Genomic DNA, 23416 nt, shown 5'->3' on the forward strand with positions numbered 1-23416 from the left:
GAATTTGTTGAATGGAAAGACCATTTGCAGAAATGCTGCTTTCCTTTTTAAAAAACTCATTTTTAATTGGCAGAAATCAGTGCAGAACTCTCTTGGTCGTCAAGTCCAGCCTTTAGGTACTGTAGGCAAGAACCTGCTGTTACCACCCTTTTCTACTCCCTCCCTTGGCTTCACATTCCTGAAGTTTGCTCTCTGTTGTGTAAAAAAATACTTTCTTTTACTAGTTTTAAACTGATCTCCTCGTTTCCTGAAGTGCCTCTCATGTTATATTTCTGAATGTTTTTGTGAAAAAAAAACTTTTTTTTTTTAAATTTCACAGGCATGAAAGAATGGAGAGCTGCCATGGAACAGCTAGAAAATAGAGGGAAGAAGCTTATGGGACATTACACAAAAACTATCTTTTTCCAAATATAGGGAAAAATTTCTAGGGAACTTGCCTTCCAGTTTTTCACTGGCTAATGCAGCTTCTTCATCACCAGTTTTATTTAAATGCATACTCTAAGAAAACAAATGGCGGCTATCTTATTCACCCAGGCTGTTTGGTTGCAATATCCTGTTAAAAATTTCTATTATCGCTCTGGTGATGCTTTAAAATTGTTACAAAAAAATGGCAGAACTGATTTTTTGTGCTTTTTTGCCTTTTGTAGTGAATTTCTTCAAAAATCACAGAATCACAGAATGGTTGAGGTTGGAAGAGACCTCTGGAGATCATCTAGTCCAACCCCTTGCTCAAGCAGGGTCACCTAGAGCACGTTGCATAAATATATTTGCTTTCCATGACTCTCTCTTCTGAACTTGGCTAGGATCAGTTATATACAGGTTTTGGGAAGAAGAGTAAAAGGGTGGATTGAAGCCAGAAAAGGAGTGAATTTATTTATATAGTAACATGAATTAAGAAGCTTTCTGATATAGTTATACCCAACTGGGAGATGTTTGATTAAATCAACTTCATAGGGAGTTCAAGGAAAACAATTTTAATTTATTCTACCTTTTTTTTTAGGGCAAAGACAAAAAAAAAAAAAAAAAAAAAAAAAAAAAAGAACCCGAACCAAAGATCCTAGTTTATTCCATTTTAGGTGCATGCTGCAGCCACGACTTGACATGTCTAGAACTGAGGGAAGGCAAAGCAATGTTGAGGCATCCAGGTGTGAATTTCTGGGAAGCGAGGCAGCCCAATACAGATGCTGGGCAAGGGAGAGCAGCCAGGGTGGCATGACTTGTACGGTGGTGGTATGGAGGTGGGCATGTGAAAGTAGCTTTAGAGTTGTCTCTGCTGAGTGCAAATCAGGTTTCCTTAATAAAGAGAAACAACTTTGGGGGACCAATAGCTTCAGAAATGTTTATTTTTATTAAAAAGTCTGAAACAAATTACCAGAGCTGCAGGAAACAGCTATACGTTTGGGAGTGTTGGCAAGTGGTGGTGCAGTCCTAGGGGAACTTCTCAAAGACACGTTTAAATAGATGCTTAGACACTGTTGCCATAATAGAGCAAGAGCTAACCAATTCTTTCCTTTTTAGACTTTCCTCACTGAACTTCAGTTCATCTTGCAGTCATTAGTGATCCAATGGCATCTTTACAGAGACAGTATATTGAATAAYTGTTTTTAACTTTTTATTTAGCTTTCAGGTTAAGCTCTCCATCTTCCAGAAGCTCCTCACAGGTTTGGTTAACGTACCTGTCAATCTTGCAGTCCTTTCTCTGTCAGCTACCCCTCTAACTGTGTTTTCTTTAAGGGGACACAGGCTGTGTCCCCTTATCCGTAACTTTAGAAAGAATGAACTTGAAGAGGTTCACAACATACCAAACCCCCTAAACTTTATTAAAGCATGTGTGAGGAAAACTGACAGAGAAAAATGAGAAAAATCTATAAGTGATTCAAGTGTTATAAAAATACTTCATTCTGAATAAATAATACTGTTAGTAATTCACAATAGAATGTGAATCCTCCCCCTCCCCCCCCCTTTTAGTGTCCCTTTCTTACAGATTTAGTGTGGTTAAAATGTAGACTGTTAAGTTATGGCCCAACACAGTGAAAATCCCTTACAAGGCTCTTTCTGGATCAGATAAGAAGTCTTCATGCTGTAGATCTCTCAGTCACTTGCAAATGTGCTGCTTCTTGTTCTAAGCTCAGTGGGAAATGTTTTTTTCTTCTGAGTAACCATTAAAAGTGAATCTCCTCTTTTATATGGTGTTTGATGGCTTTGTTTGAACTGTGACTGTCCCATCATCCACACAAATTAGTTTCGTAAGCCTGCTTTTCCTTCTRTGTATTTCTCAAAAGCTAATGTTATTTATTTCCCTGTAAAAAGTTGTAAATGATTGATTAGTCTGTCTAATGACTGCAGATTATTTAAAATTATGAAGTAATTGTTTCTCTTAACTTGAGGGAAGGCATGAGAAAAGGATGGAAGAAAAAAAGCAATCCCAGTTAATTATTTTGAAATCCAGCATTGCCAATTGGTATGACTAAATTCTCTTCTGTCCAGGGCCTGGACTACCGCAGTTTCTGCATTGGTCATGAGGAATGGCTCTGCCAATAAACATTTAAAAATATCCAATCTAAAAAGCCAGATTTGAACAATCTTTAAAAAGACCCCATCTAAATAAGAAATGAAAAACTTATTTAGTACTATTCTGAAATGGTTACATGCATATACAGACACTATTCACAGATATAATGTCTATTTATATTTTTTGGGTGGAGGAGTCATCCAAATACTTGATGCTTTGCATTGATTAAGGCATAAGCTACAGTCCAATTTTATTTGCAGTTCTGTAAACTTGTGTAACTTTTCTGAATTACTCTGTTAAATTACTCCGTTAAATTACTCCATATTTACATTGCTCTAGAGGACATGTGCTTGGATAACTGGCCATGGCCTTTTGGCTTGTATTCCTTAACAAATGACTTGTTACCTGATAGCCCATACTCATTCTAAGAGAAACCTTGCAGCATATCAAAAAAAAAAAAAAAATATATATATATATAGGTTTTAAGAGCTAATGTGATGTGATCTCTGAACTAAAAAAATTGGAAGAGAATTAAAAGAGAGCAAACATGAACACTGAAAAGGCAGATGTTAGAGAGGATCAGAGGTAATCAGCTTATCTCAACCATTATTTTCAAAATAGTCAAAGTGGAGACAGTTCCCTATTCTGCAATGTGCTGACCCAGATCCTCAGCTGCCATCAATTGTTTTAACCTGGATATTTTTGAGAAGCTGTCCTTACAGCTTAGCTGAAATTCAGGGAAGTTGGTTGGGTTCCAAGTACTTATTCACACCACATTTTATTATAGTGTATTACTGTAGACAATACAATCACAACAGCTGACTTGAGTGTGTAGAAATCTCAAGTTCAAGTAATGTAGTGGGCAACGAAATACATCCCAGATATGCGCAGTAAGTAGTGACTCAGAGCTGCATAGCTGCAATACAGAACTTCTTCTTAACTTTCTGTGCTTCTTCTGGAATATCACCAGTGCAAGAATTAAGGTGCTTCAGCATGATACACGCTCTATGCAGCAACATCTTGTGGCGGACACACCACTCTCTTTTGTGAGCCTGTGCTGAATAATGCAACTAATGTAAAGTATTACCAATTTGTAGCACCTAAATTACAGAAGAGATTGATTGAATTTCCACTGGTTTGTTACACACACAATTCTTGTGTACATGCAAAACCAATAATCCATCGTCAGTCTAATTAAAATCTTAACAGGCTAATTGAAGGATTTTAGTGATCCAGTTGCAATGATACCAACACTTACAATTCAAATTGGGTATAGTTAATGTGATATCTACACCGGCTTCCTGTTGCCTTTCCCTTTCTCTGTGTTTTGCTCAGCMCCCCATGGTCCCCCTGTGCCTGAAGGTGGATGACAGCTTCGCTCCAGGGGCCGCAGGGTTACGGCCGTCACAGCATCCTGCATCCTGCCCCRGGGGAAGGGTGACGCTGATGTTATTTTTTGTTTTTTTCTTTTCTGTCTAGGATACACTTGAGGCCAATTTTGCATGTTTGGTAACACACTCTACACCTCGCTCTTTCTTCAGGGGTCTGCAAGTTCATGTTACGCTTACTATATAGGGCGTGTTTTACAGATGTTGGATACTTGTTCTTTGTTTTCTTTGCTACCACTAAGTTTGCTTTTACCCGGCTGCCAAGGTTGCACCCCTTTACTGATGGGGAACGGCCAGTGATTTGTCTGTGGTCTGGGGCCGCTGGTGTCTGCTGCGCCTGAGCTCCCCAGGCCTCCGCTGCCCTCCATTTCCACGCGCCTCCAGGCTGCGTTTCCTTCTGGCTCACAGGTAGTTCATGCCACGCAGAGTAACTTCCTATTACTGGCTGTTAGTTACTATATGCATACCTATATACAACAACAACTGTTATAACGCATCACTTCCCAAAGCTAAACAAAACCTAAAGCAAAGTGAGGAATAGTTACCTGGTCACTAGACAATTGCTGTTACTGGTAGAAAAGCAAAGACAAATCTCCAGGCAGACCAGGCCAAGCCCAAAGCTCGGCAGGTGCCAAGGCAGGCCTACACAAATCCCTTGCAAGCACCGGCAACACCATATTGACAGGGCTCCACTGCTGCAAGGACTTATCTTCTTTAACGTATAATTAACAGAGTGATGCATTTCTGACTGTATTTTCATTCGCTGTAACCAGATTGTTGAAAACTACCCGGACATCGATATGGTCCTGACTATCTGCATAGGACCTGTCACCAATGGTTACTGCAAGTGTGAAACCTTTATATTAACCTAATTCAACTCTGAAGCTATTTAGCTTACAAGACTTAGTTGTCCTGTCACCAGGAAGAGGTTATAACTGAGACCTTTGCATTGAAGTTGAGGACATGTTTTTGTATATACTCTTAGAGGCCACAGGCAGCAATCCAAATATCTTTGTGCTGGCTACTCTCTTTTATATGATGAAATTGCCTCTGCCTAAATAATTTATAGTCCATAGGCTCTGATTTCAGATTCTCACTGAAACTTCTTCTGCTTTTGAAACTGAATGGTTATCTTCTCTTAAGCTTCCATTCAGCTCCTAAGGAAAGTTTTTGTGCAAATAGACGAACTTCAACYTCACACCTCTGTGAATATGCTACTACGGTTACATCCCTTCTAGTAGTTGACCCTGCTAATGTGAACATGTTCATATGGTTAAGATTAATGAGTCAATTATTTCTACACAAGCTATCTGTCACGTGGACTGTTTTCCTTGACTAGATTATGTTAATTAATAAAAAAGTGTTTGGTTCTCTTTTTCACTGATGCTCTTGTGTTAATGAGGAGCAATTATTAGCAAGACTTTGGTGTATGGTTGCTTCCAGGCTCCATAACTGAAAATACCAATACCTAGAGAGCTGGAAGAGGCTAATGTTTTTTTTACTGAGGACTTCTAAACAAATCCTGAGTGTTTCCCCTACGTACAGAATGGATTGCCTCTTATGGGTAATACCAAATCAATGCATATGATCTGAAAGTGCATTTCTCTGTATTCACCCTGGAGTAAATATTGGCACTTACACCTCAACCATAAACTAATGCTGCCAGGCTAAAATCTTGCTGATTTGCTTAAGTTACAAATTTTAAACATGCTAAATACCCTCAGCTTCACTGCATTTGTAAGAATTATATGCCTTACCAGCTTTAGGGCTTGGATCTTGACATTTGCCAAATTCAGAATTAAGCTTTGAACCGTGACACAGGGGCAATAGCCTGCTGAGTGTTTGGGCTTATGTCACTCACTCCAGGGATGCCAGGAGCCTATTTATTAATAGTTAATAGAATTATTTCATTAATTTAAGTGTTTAATGTGATTCAGTCACCAGGTGGCACTATTACATGCAGTGTTTATCTTTGCAGATAGTAGTTAAAACTGGGAAAAATATTTGTGTACTGTGYTATGATCCTTCTTAGATTCTAAATATATCACTAATAAAGTTTCTCTTTTTGAAATTTCCTTTCCTTTGTCTTAGTCTCTTTAACTCAGGACAATTTTTCATACTACTGCTGCTTAACAGTTGCAAAGGAAGGAAAGACAAAAGTGCTGCCAGACCCACGACAGTAAAGCACTTGTGTTTTAGCTCAAAACACAGTTTGGTTTTAGGTCCTTGAAACTGACTAAGTGCAATGAACAAATGCAATCAGCCTCTCCTCCGGCTGATCAGGGCTGGCTCTGTGGTGCGGCAGTTCAGGTTCTGGCAGCTGCCAGCACTTTGGCTCTCCAGGTCCTGATGTCGTCAGCCCTGACTTGAAATGTGGTCATACAGCAAACAGGTTGGCCGTGTGCTGCGTAACAGCTCTTATCGTTGGAATAATGTCTGTTTTGTTGATTTAACAGAGGCTCGTCTGTAGCTATTTCGTGACTTTCACCTTAAACTCTTATGACTTTGTTATTGTACATTTTATAATAAAAGATCAAACTGTACTTTCAGTTACAATATTAATGATGCAATTAAAATAGTCAGCAAGGGGCAGTATGACTGTATTTAATGGCAATGTTCGCTCCAGAAAAGGAAAGGAGGTTTAAAGCAAGACAAGACTTTGACAAACCCTTTACCGGGCTCACACAGTAAAAATAGTCAGTCATTTTTCTTTTGATTATATAGTTACAAGTTATGGTTTGACTTTAACCACACTTTACCACACAAATGATCAATGATTTACATGACTTTTACCACCTTAAGTTATGGTTACAAGGCAACACCCCACTCACGTAACTTTATGCTATATATACACCTTGAAGAAAATGCAGCCCTCAAGATAAGTGGTAGATTTTACCATGCTCTATTGCATATCAATATCCAGAATACACTTTGCTTTGACAGCGAATTCAGAAAAATGATTGACTGAAACAATAAGTCATGTTTATGCATATATCCTTACTGTATTCTTTTTTTACAGCATGCTTTGTTTATCAAAATCAGAGTTCCCTTCTTTCCTGTTCCTTCCAATTCCTTCCTTTCTTCCTTCCAATTCCTTCCTTCCTTCTTTCCTTCCTTTCTCTCCCTCTTTCCTTCCCTCTTCCTCTCCCTCCTTCCTCTCCTTCCTCTCCTTCATCCTGATTTGCATGGATCTGGGTAGGTTGAATCAAAAGATCAGATGTTCACCTTGCATATGTTCAGATGGGGCCAGTGAAACAATCATAATTTACTTYAATTGTGCTTCTTTGCTTTTCATAATCAGAGTATTACTCTGCCAAGTTCTCTTAAAAGGAATGTGTACATTGGAAAATTACATATGTAAACTAATATCTTATATTCCTTTGAGGTAAGAATAGTTTAACTGTGACAAGTTGATGCCAGTGTGAGTGTAATGCTTCATTTTTCCACTTAATGTAAGGCCAGATTTAACAGTTATTTAGTTAACACATATTTTTGAACTGAGCGATTTTGAGTGTAGACTGCTCTGCGTGTTCCGGGAAAAACATCTGAATGGAGGCAGGCTGAAGGCACACACTTGAACAAACCTGAGCTGTTGCTGCTCTGATAAGCCATTTGCTTTCTTTCTTTTTTAATTTTCTTGATATAAAATCAGCACGAAATGTAAAATCAGCTCCAGTGGAATTCACTTGCTGCCCTTTCTTGTTTTGTTTCTTTTCCATCCCAGGAACGTGCAGGCTCCTCTTTGGCCCAATTTGCCATGAATAGACTGTTACACGGTAGTCCAAGTGTATTGGATTTAGCTGTAAATGTGTTGAGGTTGTAAAAGTAACACTCATATAAATTATTCAAGCAGCCCCTTGATTCAACTCGCGTTGTGCTGGCGGTCGGTGTAGAGCGCCGCTGTCGAGGCAGGCATCTGAAGGCAGGCGTTTACCGAGCCTCAGGAATACCACAGAGGCTGAAAGAGGAGCTAACAAGGCCAGGCAGATATTTAGAGCGCTGAAACAGTGTCTGAATATTCTCTTAAATGCGTGTGTGCAGCAAATGTCACCGAGTGCAGTCAAACATGCAGCTCTCTCTGCTCCTCCAGCTCTTTCCCCTTCAGTAACGAGAGTCTCAGAGTCACAGCAGAGAAGCCAGGCTAAAATAAATTATCCTTCTGGGTAGGTTTTACGACTATTGTCTAAAACCGGGGAAGACAACTGGCTTTGCTTCAGATGCCAGGGAATAAAGATACTCAGTCCCGATTGACAGTGATAGTGGGAGCGATTTTTGATGGCTGCCTGTCAAATTAGAAAACCCTTTCTGATGAGGTACACCGGAGGTTTGCTGTAGTCACAGGCCGGTTCAGCATCTTCACTGCTGACTACATGATGGAATAGACAGTATTTGTCCAAAATACACAGGGTGGCACCCAGCTGGGAGAGGTCTCAAGCATCGTGAAGGAAAGGTCCAGAATCCGCAATGACACTGTGACGCTGAAGTGTTTCCGTAAAGACAACTGAAAGGCAGCAGATTACCACGATCAGATTGTATTTGACAAAGAGCTGTAAAGGCACTCATCAGGAAATTTCTGAACCTAATAACTGTGGTGTATAATCTGCTGTTTAAAATGACCCAGAGACCAGAAATGCATGGAGAAGCAAATCTGAAACTGGCTTTGGAAAGGAATTCAGAGGAGGCCTGGGGTGTAGCAGGTAAATATGTCTGACTTCCATTCTGGACAAACTGCAAGAAGCTGTAATACAAAGAAAACACTACACATGAACAAAAGTGATATTATGGGAAAGATTCAGCAGTGCTTGTGCCGAATGACATCACACCTTGCATATGTATTAGAATTCATTGTAGGAACCAATAATTATATGCCTGAAGGTGGTCCTGCGAATGTTTTGTGCTTGGACTTCCAAAATGCTTATGATGATCTCTCAGCAAACGCTGTCAAAAATGTTAAACTGACCTGGGGCAAAAGAGGAAGTTCTGTTATGGGCTAGTAACTGTCTATGTAAAAAAAAAAAAAAAAAAAAAGAGAGAGAGAGAGAGAGAGAGAGAAGGAATAACTATCAGATGTTACAGTGCTCACCAGTAAAGTCCTACAGGGGTATGGACTGAGACATGTATTAATCCCAAATTTCATCAGAGTTCTAGGAAAGTGGATAGATAGTGAGATAAAAAGGTTTGCTGATGATACAAAATTATTCAGGACAGCAAAATGAAAGCTGACTGCAAAGTGCTGCAGGAGGATGTCACAATACTGAGTGACTTGGCAATAAAATGAAAGATAAATTCAGTGCTGAGAAAGTAATGCACATAGGAAAAAACACTATCTGTATATACACATTGTGTATATATACCCAGTGATGGGCTCTAAATGAACTGTTACTATTCAGAAGGGAAATTGTAGAGGCACTGTGCATATTTCTATGAAAACATCAGCTTAATACCCAGAGACAGTTAAAAAGGAAAATCAACTGTTAGGAATTATTAGGAAAGAAAATTAGAGCAAGCCAGAAAACGCTATTATGCCCCTAGTCCAAGATATGTTCATATCATTAATACTGAGCACAACTCTTGTTACAGCATCTCAAAAAGGACACAATAGAACTAGAAAGGGAGAAAGATGACAATGATGATCCATTTGTTTCCACATGAGGATAGATTAAACAGACGAGGATTCTTTATTCTGGGAAAAAAAAAATGACTGGAGGTACTAGATAAGTCCAGGAACCATGTGGAAAAAGTGCACAGGGACTGATTATTCACAGTTTCTCACAATAGAATGAAGATGGAAAAAAATGATGTTATTTGGCAGTACACTTACAACAAATGAGTGTTTTTTTTTCTTCCCCACACAATACATGACACTGTAGAATTTATTGTCATCTGAGATGTGTTCAGAAAGCAACCAAAAACATTCTAAAAATAAAAGTCCACCAAGCACTGTCAAACGGAAGTATTAAAAGTTTCTGTTTTGCTAAAAGCTGGAAAGCTACAACAGTGGAATAATATTGTGATTCTTGCCCAGTTATAATTTTCTATAAGCGCCATCTCCAAGATGGTACTGTTTGTAGAGAGGATGCTCTGTGTGGACCCATAAGGCACAAAACCTGGCTGRCTGGCTGGGCGCAGAGGTTGTGGATAACGAAGGGCAGCAGCAAGAGGGTCCCACACGGGGCAGGGCTGGGGCAGCTGGCACAGGGGCAGCACCGGGGGCTCTGGTGGGGACGGCCGGAAACGTTTCCCTCCATGGAGCCGGGCAGAGAGGTGCTGCTGGCTCCGTCCTCTGAAGGTGTCCAGCCCTGATGGAGTAAAGCCCGGAGTGACCTGGTCTGCCCMCACGGCTGAGCCCGCTCTGGGCAGGGCTGCACCAGGGACCTCCCACGGTCTCCACCAGCCTGAACTGTCCTGTGATCCTCTGACCCTACCCTGTCATTCGATCCAGCTTGGCTACTTGTGTATTCCCTTCCCTTTCCCTGTTTTATATAGTCTGTTTAAATGGAAGAAATTTCTTAATCTTGAATAGCCTAATCAGGAATCCTAATAAATTCTAATTTTATGCCTGATTTTGTRTTTCTGCTACTCAGGTAACCAGACTGCTTCTCAACACAGAAGTTAGGAGGAAAAAAACATTGAGAGCTGTTTTACCTCTGAAGAGAATGTAAGAAGGTTAATGGATTACAAAAGGGAATGGAAATGTCACCAAAATACACCAGATGGTGGGGCAGTAAAGTTAAGCAACTTTGGAGGCTGCTTTCTGGACACTGTTGGAAGCTGGGCTGCACTGGGAGACRGTTCCTCCTAATCAGTAGTGCAGCAGGAGCAACTGAGGGGAATCCACCAGAATTTCTAGATTATTCTGGTTGTAAGAACTCATATCAATACATAGAAATAAGTGGGCTCAAAAGCTGCTGGTGGTAGAAGCCTCCAGCTCTGTCTTTTTGGAGGCTTAGTGACTTTTTGTCGTTTAGAGGGGAAAGACATATATAGGCAAGTAACATGGAAGATGTTTTTGGCTTTTGATGAATAGCTTTCGTGCATAAATTCTTTATTTCTCAGGGTGTTAGGCACTGAGAGTGATTTTGGGTATAAAGTTGTTTGATGTGTAGCTATGAATTGTTTATACTTCTAGAATATTCTGATCTTACTTGTTAAGGTTTTTAATTTATATCTACCTTTTTTTCCTTTGCATCTAAAATCTGTTGRCTGTGGGTTAGGCACCAGAACTGAGATCTGCCACAGAAACATAAGAAATGTCCAGGGTTAAGTGTCAATTTATACTAACTGACATCTTTTTTTGAGGCTCCTTCATACTTCCTTATACAGTGTGAGAATTGAGCAACATGGTTTATCAAGAGTCCTGAAACACAGCAACTTCTTTTTACCTAACTGAAACATTCTTAAATGTATAGGTTTAACAACAAATCCTCTCCCATTAGATCATTATAATGGCAGACAGACTAAAAAAGTGCTGGTGTTTTTCCCCTGACCTTAGCCTTTTCCTTATGTTATGACTGAACTGGAAGACAAAGAAGACAAAGCAAGGGAAAAGTTTATTTAGAAATCATGTCTAGTCAGTGTGTAGATTCAGTATTTAAACACAATAGTTTTTCTGTCTGTCATTCTGTATAGTCAATAATAATGACAATTTAAAAGCTGATTTCTTATAAAGAAGGATTTAGCTAACAGCAGATAGGTCCCAAAGTGTATAAACTGGTTGCAATTTCAACAAACACATGTGTGAATTTAGTTTTGTACATAAAGTGCGAGAGACTGTGATGTAAGAGAGACCTAAAACATACAGGGGGACTACTTTGCCAAACTGAGTCAAATGAGGTGGTCAGTACTTGTCACGAGACACAGCACTCTCCCAAATATGTGCAGTATATGCTACGTGAGGGCTGCTTAATTTTAAAGCTATCTGAAGTCTGTTTGAATACGTGTTCCAGATTTGTGAACATTTGCTCATTTGTTAGTAGAAGAGTCTACAGTGGAGCCAGATGATTAGCTATAGGGGACACTCTGAGCAGCATTTGCTGAGACACATTCACCTCCAGCAAAGGCCAGGAATTGTAAATAACTATCTTGGGTCGGGGACCGAGTTGCTCTGAAAGTCTAGTAAGTCTAAGGAATTTGCTTTCTTAGTTTGATTTGCTCAGTAAATCCCTTTACAGCCTTTGTATTATTTCAGATTCAGTCTTGATACATACATGGAGCGCTCTGTTTTTTCTCAGCCTCTCTTCTTCAAATAYGGCTCCAGGTGCTTTAGATGTTCTTGGGGAATACGAGGGTGTTAGCTTTTGGGCTTCTGCACCACACAATAAAAATAAAGACTGAATGAGCATCCTGGATTGAAAGGAAGTCCTGGAGAGTCTTTAAGCATCAGGCACTAATATGACTCCCTGCTCACAGGCTGAAAATCCAGAGCTGTGTCGGGGTTCTTATAAGAAGTGGATATGCCGAATACATGCACGCACGCATGCACGCACGCACACACACACACGTATGTATATATATAAAATCTGGCCAAAGAAATGACAATAGATCTAATGAACTCTCAGCACTTTGGAAAATGCAAGCTGAGGGAGCTGAGCATTTGAAAATCTGCCCCCAGAAGTCAGGAATATACAAATCACAGTGCACCTCTACACGCTCTGTTTCCCCAAACAGTATTTCCCTGAAAACGAAATGAACTGATTGCATATCCGAATGAATCGCATGGATGCTATGGCTACATCTGCAAACCTTTTATTAAGGTTGTTAATGAAGGCAATACAGGTCGCAGCCAAATCCTGTTACTCCCTCAGATTGACAGTGATTGCGAAGGCATTGCTATCATAAAACTCAGACACTCAGAAAGAGGTGACGGAAGCCCCAGCTAGCTTTTTTTATGTATCAGTGTTTGATTTGTTTTCCACATCTGTGCATTTTGTTTAAACCTGGGCCTTTACACATTTTGGGTGACAGCAATAGGTGGTCAGATTCCCTTTTGTTTTGACTTAGTTTCATATTCTGGCTTTTGTGCATTAGCATGTTGCTGCTGCTGCCCAGGACTGTTATGTTTATGATTCTTCCTTGAAATTAAATGGTGGTTGGAGTCTTTAATACTGTACCTGACCTTTGAATTCCAGAGCTCAAATCAGCACTACAATTTCTATGGTTCAGAGATTACTAATCACAAGTGATAAAGAGCTGCAGATTTTGTGTGTTTGGAATGTGGGGATTCATATCACAACGCTGTGRCAGGATGCTGAAATTAAATCAGAAACATTTTTTTTATTTTAAGTGGAAATACTGATACTAATATTTTTGTAGAACCTCAACAAATTATAATGTTGAGCCTATATTTACAGTGGTTAGTCATCTACATGTGGATGTAACTTGTCTTTTTTTTAATAAGACTGCAGAAATGTGTAGAGTGTTGAGAAGCCAGCCTTTCAAACAGTTGCTTTTCTCTCAGATGTTAACCTGACCGCAGCAAAACAAGCTTTCAAAAGATGAAACCCCATAAGGGACAAGGATTGGTTTTCTATGCTGATAAGAGTTTCATAGGATTGACTCCCCGTCTCTCAGAAAGAAGAGGTTTGTAGCAATTGCTGCACTCTACAATAATAAAAACTATTCTTACCTAATTTCCTAAAGCTCCTTTAAAGTCTTTTTCCAATTAGTCTGCAACTGTTATAGGGATTTTTAATCTAAATTAAAAAAAGTAATCAAGGCAGTATGACTCTGCTCAGCCCTTAGGGAGGATTATCCATATTCAACCCCTTCTAATGGCCTTTTGCAACCTGATATATTGGCAGTCGTCCAGCCTGTGTAGCAGTCCTAACAGAGTCTCAGGCCTTGAGCCCTTAAAAGGACTTTTCTTTAAATTAAAACAGCGTGTTTTGTTTGATTTGTTTGACTTGTTTCCTTTTTCCCCTTTTTTCTTCATTCCTTACTTGGAGCGATTTTTACCTCTCTCTGATTGCTGCCAAAACCCAAGCTCAAAACTCTTTCAGGGGAAAGGGAGGTATTCAGCACCATTAGAGGCAATCTTTGCTCCTGTGAAACAAATATTCCCTGTTCTTCTTCAATCCATCCTGCCAGCACAGGTGTCTAGTTTACAAATTGCATGAAGTGAGGATGACCAGGAATCGTCTCTTTCTCTGGTGTGTAAAGTGAAAAATACATCTCTTTTACCTAGGGAGCAAGCTGTGTTGTCAGTTGATGGAGGCGAGCTGGAGATGTGCAGAAAGGCAGGATCTGGCCATCCTGGGTGTACCAGGAGTTTAAATGCACGTACATCTAAGCTCGGGAGAGCCATCATGCCCTGGCAGGTACAGCTTCCTCAGAGCTGCCTCCACCACCCGATGACCACAGATTTTCTTGCCAATGTGCTGGAAAGTCAGATATTTTGGAGCAGCAGACAGGGGCTGTGGGAATTGAGCTGTCTTATTAGGTCATCGGTCCAAAGAAGGAATTAGGGCCTTGTCTCTGCAACAGAGTAGGAAGGGGCTATCTATCTCCTTGCACTGCTAGAGATTTTGGGCAGCCTGGCTCCTGAATGATAGTGAATAAAGTAAGTGTCTGAAGACAAAGTTTACCTGTCAGGCTTTTGGATTTTTTTTCTGCATAGCTCACTGGCCAGATTCTCAACTTTCTTAGGAGAGTCGTTTAAGTAATGTTGAGGAAAAGATACCCCTGAGCTTGGAAAATGTAGCTGCCTGCCCCACACTCCCCTATCTTTGCATACCGAGGAGAACCCCCCTTTCTGTCACGATATTTCAGACTTTGGGGTTTGTGACTGCTCCTGTTTGCCTGCTCACTGCAGGGTTATCACATCATCACTGCAGTCGTTTGGGTGCAATAATTACGTGCGCGCTCTCTCCCAGCTCCCTCGCAGACCTCCTCAGAGCCTTCCCCCCCCCTGCATTTCGCAGAAGCAATGTGTGCACCGACATCAGAATAAAGCTACCTGAATTCATACATACTCCGTTTCTCACACATCACTGCTCTGAGAGAGAGACTGCTTCTGGAAAGTAATCAGAATTAGCTTAGTTCAGGGTCTTGCTGCAGCTAAGCTGAATGCATTTATTTGGCATTTCTCCTCATGCTGCATCCCCCTCATCATGCTGGCTTTCTCGTGTCACCAGCGTAGTGAGATCCTGTCCTCAGAYGCTGCTTTGGAGCATCAGTAAATAACACTGCACCATGGCTCAGGAAAGGGAAAGAAACAAAGGAGCATTTCAGTGAAAGTTAAAATGAAGCATGCACATTTATTCCCTGGTCTGAGGAGATAAGTATTCRTGTACCGATGGAATTTCTGATAATTTTCATGTCTGATTGTTTTTCTGCACATTTCAGGAAATGGTTCGTTTGTCTAGCTAGTGCCCATTATGTGAGGCATATAATATGGGCAGGATTTCTGATGATCAAGCTCAGTATATACGCCCAAGTCAACAATAATACAACTCTTCTAAAAATATACATGTTTCTCATATGTGTCATTACTTGGGATGCCAGGAAAATGCGATTCATATGCAAGTGTAATAAAATGGAAAAATAATCAGTGTTCTTGTAAATCTTTTTGTTTTTCTTCACTTTCTAGAGATTCCAGCAATTTTTTAAAATATGCACTGTCTTTGCAATTTTGCTGCCAAAAAAGAAAAGCTAGTTCATTCTGTAATATGACCCCATAATGTGGCTGCGTATATTCAGCTTTTATATTACTCAATACTGTTTGAAGTGTTTCCAAGGTGACATCTAGCACACCCTGGCTTAGTAAAGTATTAATTAGTATAATGACTAGCCAACATGATGAGGGGAAAAAATGCTCTCTGGGTCATGTCAGGAGAGAAACTTACCCTGAACTATAGCTGAACTGTTTTAAACAAACTGCTCTTTTAATAGAGGCACTGTTTTTTATCATAAGTACTTGACCTTTTTCTTTTTCTTGTTTTTTCTTTTCCTTTTTTTTAAAGAAAAAAAATTACTTGGAGATGTATTGGCTAGGAAGGCATCATTTCTTACAGTCTTTATCATGGATTTTTTCTCTGAATACATAAAAATTTTGAGTTCAGCTGGGAAGCTGCTGCTTGTCTTTTTGTTACAGGAGTATCTATAATAAGAGAAAGTATGTAAGCTTTCATTTTCCTTGTAGCAGATGACAAATATTGTCAGGGACTCAATAGGTGGCACTCTTACCTCTGAGCTGGACTTGTTTAACTCTGCTATGCACAGGGAAATAGGATATAAAAAAAGCCCAAACAAACAGGAGGTAGATATTAAAAAGTGAATGGAGTAGAACAGGGCTGATCCAGTTGTGAAATTAGCTGCTCTTTTCTTCTTGCTTGCAAAACTCTTTAGCTCTCTTGAAAGGTGCTACTCAGTGACCATTTTAAAAGTGAGGAGCCAGCATAAAACGTGTGAATACATCTAGGGCTAGCAATGCAAATGATGCTCTGCTTTGCATTCAAAGGCAACGCAGAAAAAAGCATCCCTGTCGGCCTGCATCCTCCCTGGGTAACAGCTGCCGGCACCCTCGGCGGAGCCCGCGGCGCCAGCCAAGAAGGACACAAATACTCCTGAGAACTCCCTCGTTTTGCTCTGCCCGAGGCTTGCAAAAGTGGTTCCAGTATGCTGCAAGAGAGACAATTATTAGATTTCTTTCTGGCAGTGTGGCAGGAAGTGGCAGATTCCAGTCTACTTTTGTAGTGTTAGGTTTGATTGYGGCTCAGGAAAATCTTCAGACTTTTGCATGTCTATTCTAGTGGAAAAATTCTCATTGATTTTAGTAAGTTTTGGATCATGCCCTAGCCTTCTGGTTGTTATAAAATATCCCAGGAGAGATTTTGTAAGGTTTGGAGGCTAGCAAACTTGGGCTAACCATTGGCACTACAAATGCTCTATGTTAATTTTTGAACCAGGAGTCGGGAGAKCCGGTTTCACTTACGGCTGTACCACAAGCTTGGCAAATTGCTCAACTTCTCTGTCTTGGCATCTAGGTTTGCAAAGTGGGGATGATAATCCCATTATCATCTCCTGATCTTACTCAACTTGCTGAGGTTCTGTGAGAATTCATTTATTTTTGAAATGCTCAGAAATCCTCAGAGAACACTGTATAAGTACAAAACCTTGTTTTATTTTATTATTCAGTGCATTCTATCTGAGGCTCGAGAGACGTTTGGTTCCCAGTTTGCAACTTGCCATAGAAGGAATTATTATTGAGAGCTTCAGAGAACTCTTAAATCACATAGAGCTCTTAGGAAGAGAAAAAATCCACCAAACAGACCAAACCCCGACCCCAACCCCCCCAAGCCAACCCCCCAACCCAAACCTGCTGTCTGAACAGGGAATATTTTTGTATCTTTCATTCTGCAAAAAGCCCACATACATCATTCCCCAAATTTGTATACAAAGGGCATTGGAACGATCTCCACTACATCTAACAACTCTCTGGGATTCAGTCATTTCTACTGCGTTTTGGGGTTGCTTTTCTTCAATCCAATGCAAGAGTTAGTAGTCCTGTTAGGAGATACGAGCCAAAGTTGTCACTTGTGTGTTGCAGATTGTGGATGAAATACATCATGATATGTTTAAATAAATAAACAGATGGGGACCTGTCTGCTGATTTCATGGCTTTTGACATAGAACACGTTCATCTTCTAGCAGACTTTTTTCAAATATTTATTAAATTTCAACTACAGCACATACTGAACACATTCTTTTTTCAACAATAAACCCCCACAGAGGCTTGAGAAGAGGGAACACTATGTAATTCTCAGGAGGTTGTAGTGCACTACACATTTGCTTTGCCAATTTCTTATAGTGGATGTTTTTCTAAAACCTTTGAACTGCAACTTCATTCTAACAAGAGGGAAAATATCCTGTTTAATCAATAAGACATGGCAGGGCGTGAATAAGTGCATATTTATGATCAAAGCTGCTTGTCCTAAATGAACATCCTCTAGTACAATTCAAATAGTGGAATGTCTGAATAGGATAATGCAATATTATTATAAAATGCTACTTTTTGTCAAAGAATTTGCATAATGTTAATTAAATGAACAGGCTAATAAGCTCTGAGTGGAGAATTCTGCTGTTTTACACTCTAGCCATTTAGATCATTCCATTTTTCAGGCATTCTTCATTGTGCAGATTAAATGACTATATAATGTTAGGTTGATTTTCTTTTTTTCTGTTTTAGCAGAAAAACATAACTAGCAATAAACAGAAAATTAAATAATTGTCAAAATAATTAATAGGATCATTTGCTTGCCAACCCCAATAATTAAAATAACATCAAAATGACTGGATTGCATGACACAGAAAACACTGCCCAAACAAGAAATTTTACTGTTGATAAAGGACTAGCTTCTTCATCCCTTGCAATCATCTAAACTCTGCTAGATTTTGGGTGTCCCAAAATGCAATATTAGCTACTAAATATTAAGGCAGAGATGTAAAAATGTGATTTCTTCCTTTTCTGCATTGGAGCTCTGAGAAGTTATTCGTTTCTTCTCTGCACATGCTGGTGTGTCTTATGGACATGTGTAACAAACCTTTTCTTGTGAACCCAGAACAGGACAGCAGATGACTACTGAGAGCTGTCTCCAACATTTTGGTAAACTGTGGGAGCTGGAAAAGGGAATTAGATGGGAGCAAAGAGAAAATTGGGATCCCTYTCTTTGAAAGCATATTTAACAGTGAAAGCTAAGAGTGCAATATGCACTGCTCATAGAGTATAGAGAATGTGATGTAAGTTTTGCCATTTAGAAGTCACTATTTAGAAAGATTTTGTGTACGGGGTGAAATGTACTTCCTCTGTGTAAAAAATCACAGAAACAGCAGCCATTTCCTTAAACAAAAAAGAAAAAAAACCCTTGTGCATTACAAAGTAGACTGTGTGAAAAACAATAATTAATCTACATTCATGAGATGGACAGCTCTTCTCTACTCCAAATGTCTAATGGAGAAATTGCTTGGCTTGCTTAAGGCTGGTTTTCTGACCTATTAAAGGGTGCAACACGTGCTTTGGGTGGGGGATGCAGAGTAGCCTGGTCAGGGGCTGCTCCTTGGGCGCGTGTTGGTGAAGGTAGCTTGACCTCTTCAGAACTCCCAAAAAATCAGTATTGGAAAGGTTGGGTGTGGGGCACGGATGTGAGTGAGTCAGTGTGGAAAGGGCCTCCAGGCACCATCTCCTCCGCTCTGGGGTAAAGCTGTCCCAAAGCTGCCGCAAAGACCTCTTGTGGTGCCTCTCTTCTCCATTAGGTCCCAGGCACACTGGGACCTGGTGAAAGCAGGGCTTCATCCAGCAGGAAGGAGGATCTCAGTCTTCCTGACTGACACAGAGAAAAAACTGGGCAGAGAGTTTACAAAGAACACATTCCTGTTCTGTTTTAAATGTGCTGCTTTGTTGAGATCTGTTTCACTGTACAAGTGACTTTTTTCAGTGAAGTTCTCACCATTGGCATTCTTCATCCAGGCTCCAAACAAAGAGAATAAAAGTACAAAAGACAATCCTTGAGCTGTAGGAAGAACTTACCCAGTTCTCAAGAAATTGTTTCTCTTGTTTCTTTACTGAGTTCACTGGATACAAATATTTTGTAAATGAATTATACTGTAAAAGAAATAATCCTGTGGACAGTCACAATGGCCTCTCAGCTGCAACAGGATAGATGCACAAGACACTTTAAAATCCAAAGACCTCTGGGCCCAGCAAACAGGAATTGTGTTCTCATCTCACGTCCTAGCCCTGTTATCGTATGTGCTTCTCATTATCTGTGTTTCGCTATTTTTGAGTTTGCAAGCACATATACCCAGGGACAAATGACTAACCAGAATTTTTGCTGCTAGTTGGACTGCTTTAAATGCAGCTCCCTGTATTTTTCAAAATCTCTTAACCTCCTCAACCCTTCTATGAAAAATGAGTTTAAGAAATACTGTTTTCACTGTCTCATCATAATGCACTTTCACTGAGAAGTCTACTTTGTCTTGTCAGCATTTAAATAAAATATTGTTATTTTCAACCACCTTCTTACACTATTGTACAGTAGAATGTATGATACTATATCCCTTATTATTTTATTATTTGTCCAATGCACATCTGTTAAATACTTTCTTGCCCACAAAAATGATATTTCAACTTTTTTTTCATGTAGATCTTTTTTTTGCTGGCTATATCTATCACACATATACAGTACCATGTCTGGTCCATGCACAAATGTGTATTTATTGAGAAGCTTTTTGTGTTTCTATGGCTTCAGATCCATCGGTGCTTTTCTTTTCTAGAATACAGGTTTCTTTATGGACTAGTTAAATGAGAGGGAGAAACTCACTGTATTTCTGACTGCATTTTAGTGAGGAGTACAGAAATAAACTGTTTTAAGAGGACTGTGGTTTCAACAGATACTCTTCAATTAGGCTCCAGTGTACTGTAATGCTACAGTAACTGCCTGAAGGCACAGATATTTGGAAAGCAGTGTTTAAATAACAAGGTATTTGATTCTACCTGCCTTGCCCTACCTCCTGCCTTTTTTGAAATAAGCTAATTGTGAAATTCATCAAAAGAAAAGCACACAAAGGAGAATGGAGAGGAACAATTGCAGTTAATTTGTAGCCATGCTTGGAAAGGAGTACCTTACTTAAGGGCTAGATCCAAGGACACGGTTAGCAGTCGTTGGTGGAATTTAAGTAAAATCATTTGAACCATGATTTCTTTTAAAGTATATGCTGTTCTGGTTTAATGATAATTGCCCATGGGATAAGAAAGTGAAGTCACTCTAATTACCACAAGAGGGAGACGCTATAAATGACAGGAGAGGCTCCTGACTTGCTTTTGCTTGGTCCTTAACCTGATGCATTCCACTTTCTGCATGTATTCCTCTRGAAAGAGAGAGAGAGAGAGAGGGAAGCTTTACTGTGTAATATCCTCACGACATAAGACTGCAACTACCTTTCCAGAGATATAATTATCTCATTTCTTACTGTTATCAGTAATACTCGTACCATCACTGGCAGTCTGAAAAGTTTCACTGCTTATTAACATGTATCCGCACATCCTCAGTACCCTTTTTATTGCACTTTCAGTCGAGATTTCTGTTTCTGTTTGTACATTTCAGAAAGCAGATAATGTTAAGTACATACTCACCACAGGTGGTTTACTTACCTTTGTCTACAGTCGGGGCAGTTCTGTTTCTTAGGAGCATTTAGACTGTGAGGGTGTTCGGTTTAAAATCTGTTAATAACAACTGAAAAGCAAATGTGCACCATGGAAGCAAGCTGAACCCTTACATGCTTTTATTTATAAGTGTCACTGATATTTTATTTGTTTTCTTAAAACAGGAAAAATTGAAGTGTGTGAAAACTCTGAAAAGGTTGGGAATAAAACAGCCTTTAAAATACGTAAGATCATCATTCTTTTGGAAAGGTGTTATTGCAATAAGCAAATGTTTTCCATCTTTCTGCAATTCATCCCAGAGGATTCAGGGAAGAAAAGCATGTATGCAAAATTTTAGTTTCAGTGCTTGCTCCCAGTAATCAGCTGGTGGTAGTTGCTCTCTTGTTATTTGTTTCGTGCTGTTTTATAGTCCAGAAAATTACTTACTGTACATGCTCAGCTATCTCTTACATAAGATTGCAGAAGATTTCTTTGACATTACTGATGCCCTGCAGTGAAATTCTTTGATGTGGAGGTGTCAGTTGTCATGACTCAGAAGACATTGTGTTTATGGAGATGACTGGGCTCAGAGAAGACCCCTCAGAAGAAGGTGGGCTTTGACAACAAGTTGTTCCTCCAGGATTATTAGCCCTGACATCTCACCGTTCTGACATGATTGAAATCTTATGTTGTTTTTGGTGTTGCTGTTACCTTATTTTACAGCTGTTTTGATCACTGTTGTTCTGATCACTTTCATTTTGATCTTTTATCTTCTCTAAGAAGAAAATTGAAGGTTGTTGCAAATCCTTCTCTGCTATTCTTTGCTATTTCATAGTCTGTAGTTATCAGTTTGTAATTATGATGTCACCTTATGTGTTTACTCCTGCAAATGTATGAGATTTTGTTAAAGCATCCCAAAGAGTCTGGGTGTGTTGCATGAGTTCAGAGTATATATCTACAACCGGATACGACTTTTAACTAGATGCTTCCTACCTTTGTTAGCATTGCAAACAGAAAGCGGCCAAAAGAGAGTGAGCTGAATTCTGGGATCTTTTCTTGTCAGCCAGACTGCCACATTTAAATGCTACAGTGGCACACAATCTATCAGTAGTGACAGTCAGCAGTCCAGGCTGATCAAGTCCCTGAGCAACCTGATCTAATTAGATCTGCTTTGAGCAGGAGGTTGATCTCTATGACCTCTGGAGGTACCCTCCAAACTAAATTATTCTGTGATCTGTGAATTATTCAGTTCAAAATTCTTGGTGCAATGAAGATATTTGCTAGCTGAGAACAGCAATTTTTCTAGATTTTTAGTTGCCTTCAGGTGATAAAGGAGCAACAGCGAAATTAAGACTGTTAGCTTCCAACTACAAGAGGCCAGATCCAAAAATAAAGCAACCCTCTGTCTATATGTCTGGGGCATGTCTTACACCATGGAATAGGTGGTGCAGAAATGACTGAATGGAAACTGATCTGACCTGGTGTGTCCACACTACGAGCTCCAGTGCGATGCAACGATAAGGCCTCAGTCCTTGAAATGGTACTGTGTCCTGATCTTCCCTTGGGGTCGGGGTATACTCTGGGCTCTTACTAGTGGAGCTGCTACCTGAGGGTGAGTAACGGCAGACACTCAGAGGTTAGATTAGCGTGTCGTAGCTAAGTCTGCTTGGGATCTGTGTAGTAAGAGTCCCTAAGCTGAACTCCTCTAAGAGAGCTGCTGTGAAAGGCATCTTCACGATGCACTTTTCACAAACTGGGTTGCTAAGTTAAGCACAAAGCACAACAGCTGTTGCATTTTCATGCAAAACCAGGAAAAGGTTTAGCACCTGCACATTTAGCAGAGGCTGAATGCTGGAGTTTAGTATAAAAGGGTTCAAATTTACAGCTCACTGGAGAGTATCTTAATCATACGGCGCCTGGGAATGCCAGGCTGCTGCCTCCTAACCTCCTTCCCCTGCAACCAGAAGTACAAGGTGTATAGGGCCTGGAGAGTGAGCAGGATGGAAACCAGGATAAATCCCTGGGAAGATGGAGATCAGGACTCCAGATCCTGTTTTTCAGGGCTGCTTATACATGTTGTAATGAAGAGAGTTGTTGGTGAAAAATAAAATCATTCTTTGTTCCTCGTTGTACCTAAAGTTACATTTTCCCTCAGATGTCAGATTTTAAGAGCTGTTGCTCTCCAAAAATAAATTAAGCCTTGCTAGACATTGTTGAGTCCTATTGGCTACTTAGGAACTGTCATGACGTGCTGGACATCTCAGAAGATCAGGCCCCAAACCAGCAGCCTATACTACATTTATAAGTCATTAATCAACTACACTTTATGCTCCTGCCATGATAATGTTTTCTATTCTCATCTCCCTTCCAGCTTCACCC

Source organism: Apteryx rowi, unplaced genomic scaffold (genome assembly GCF_003343035.1).
Source record: "Apteryx rowi isolate R43461 unplaced genomic scaffold, aptRow1 scaffold_61, whole genome shotgun sequence".
NCBI lineage: Eukaryota > Metazoa > Chordata > Aves > Apterygiformes > Apterygidae > Apteryx > Apteryx rowi.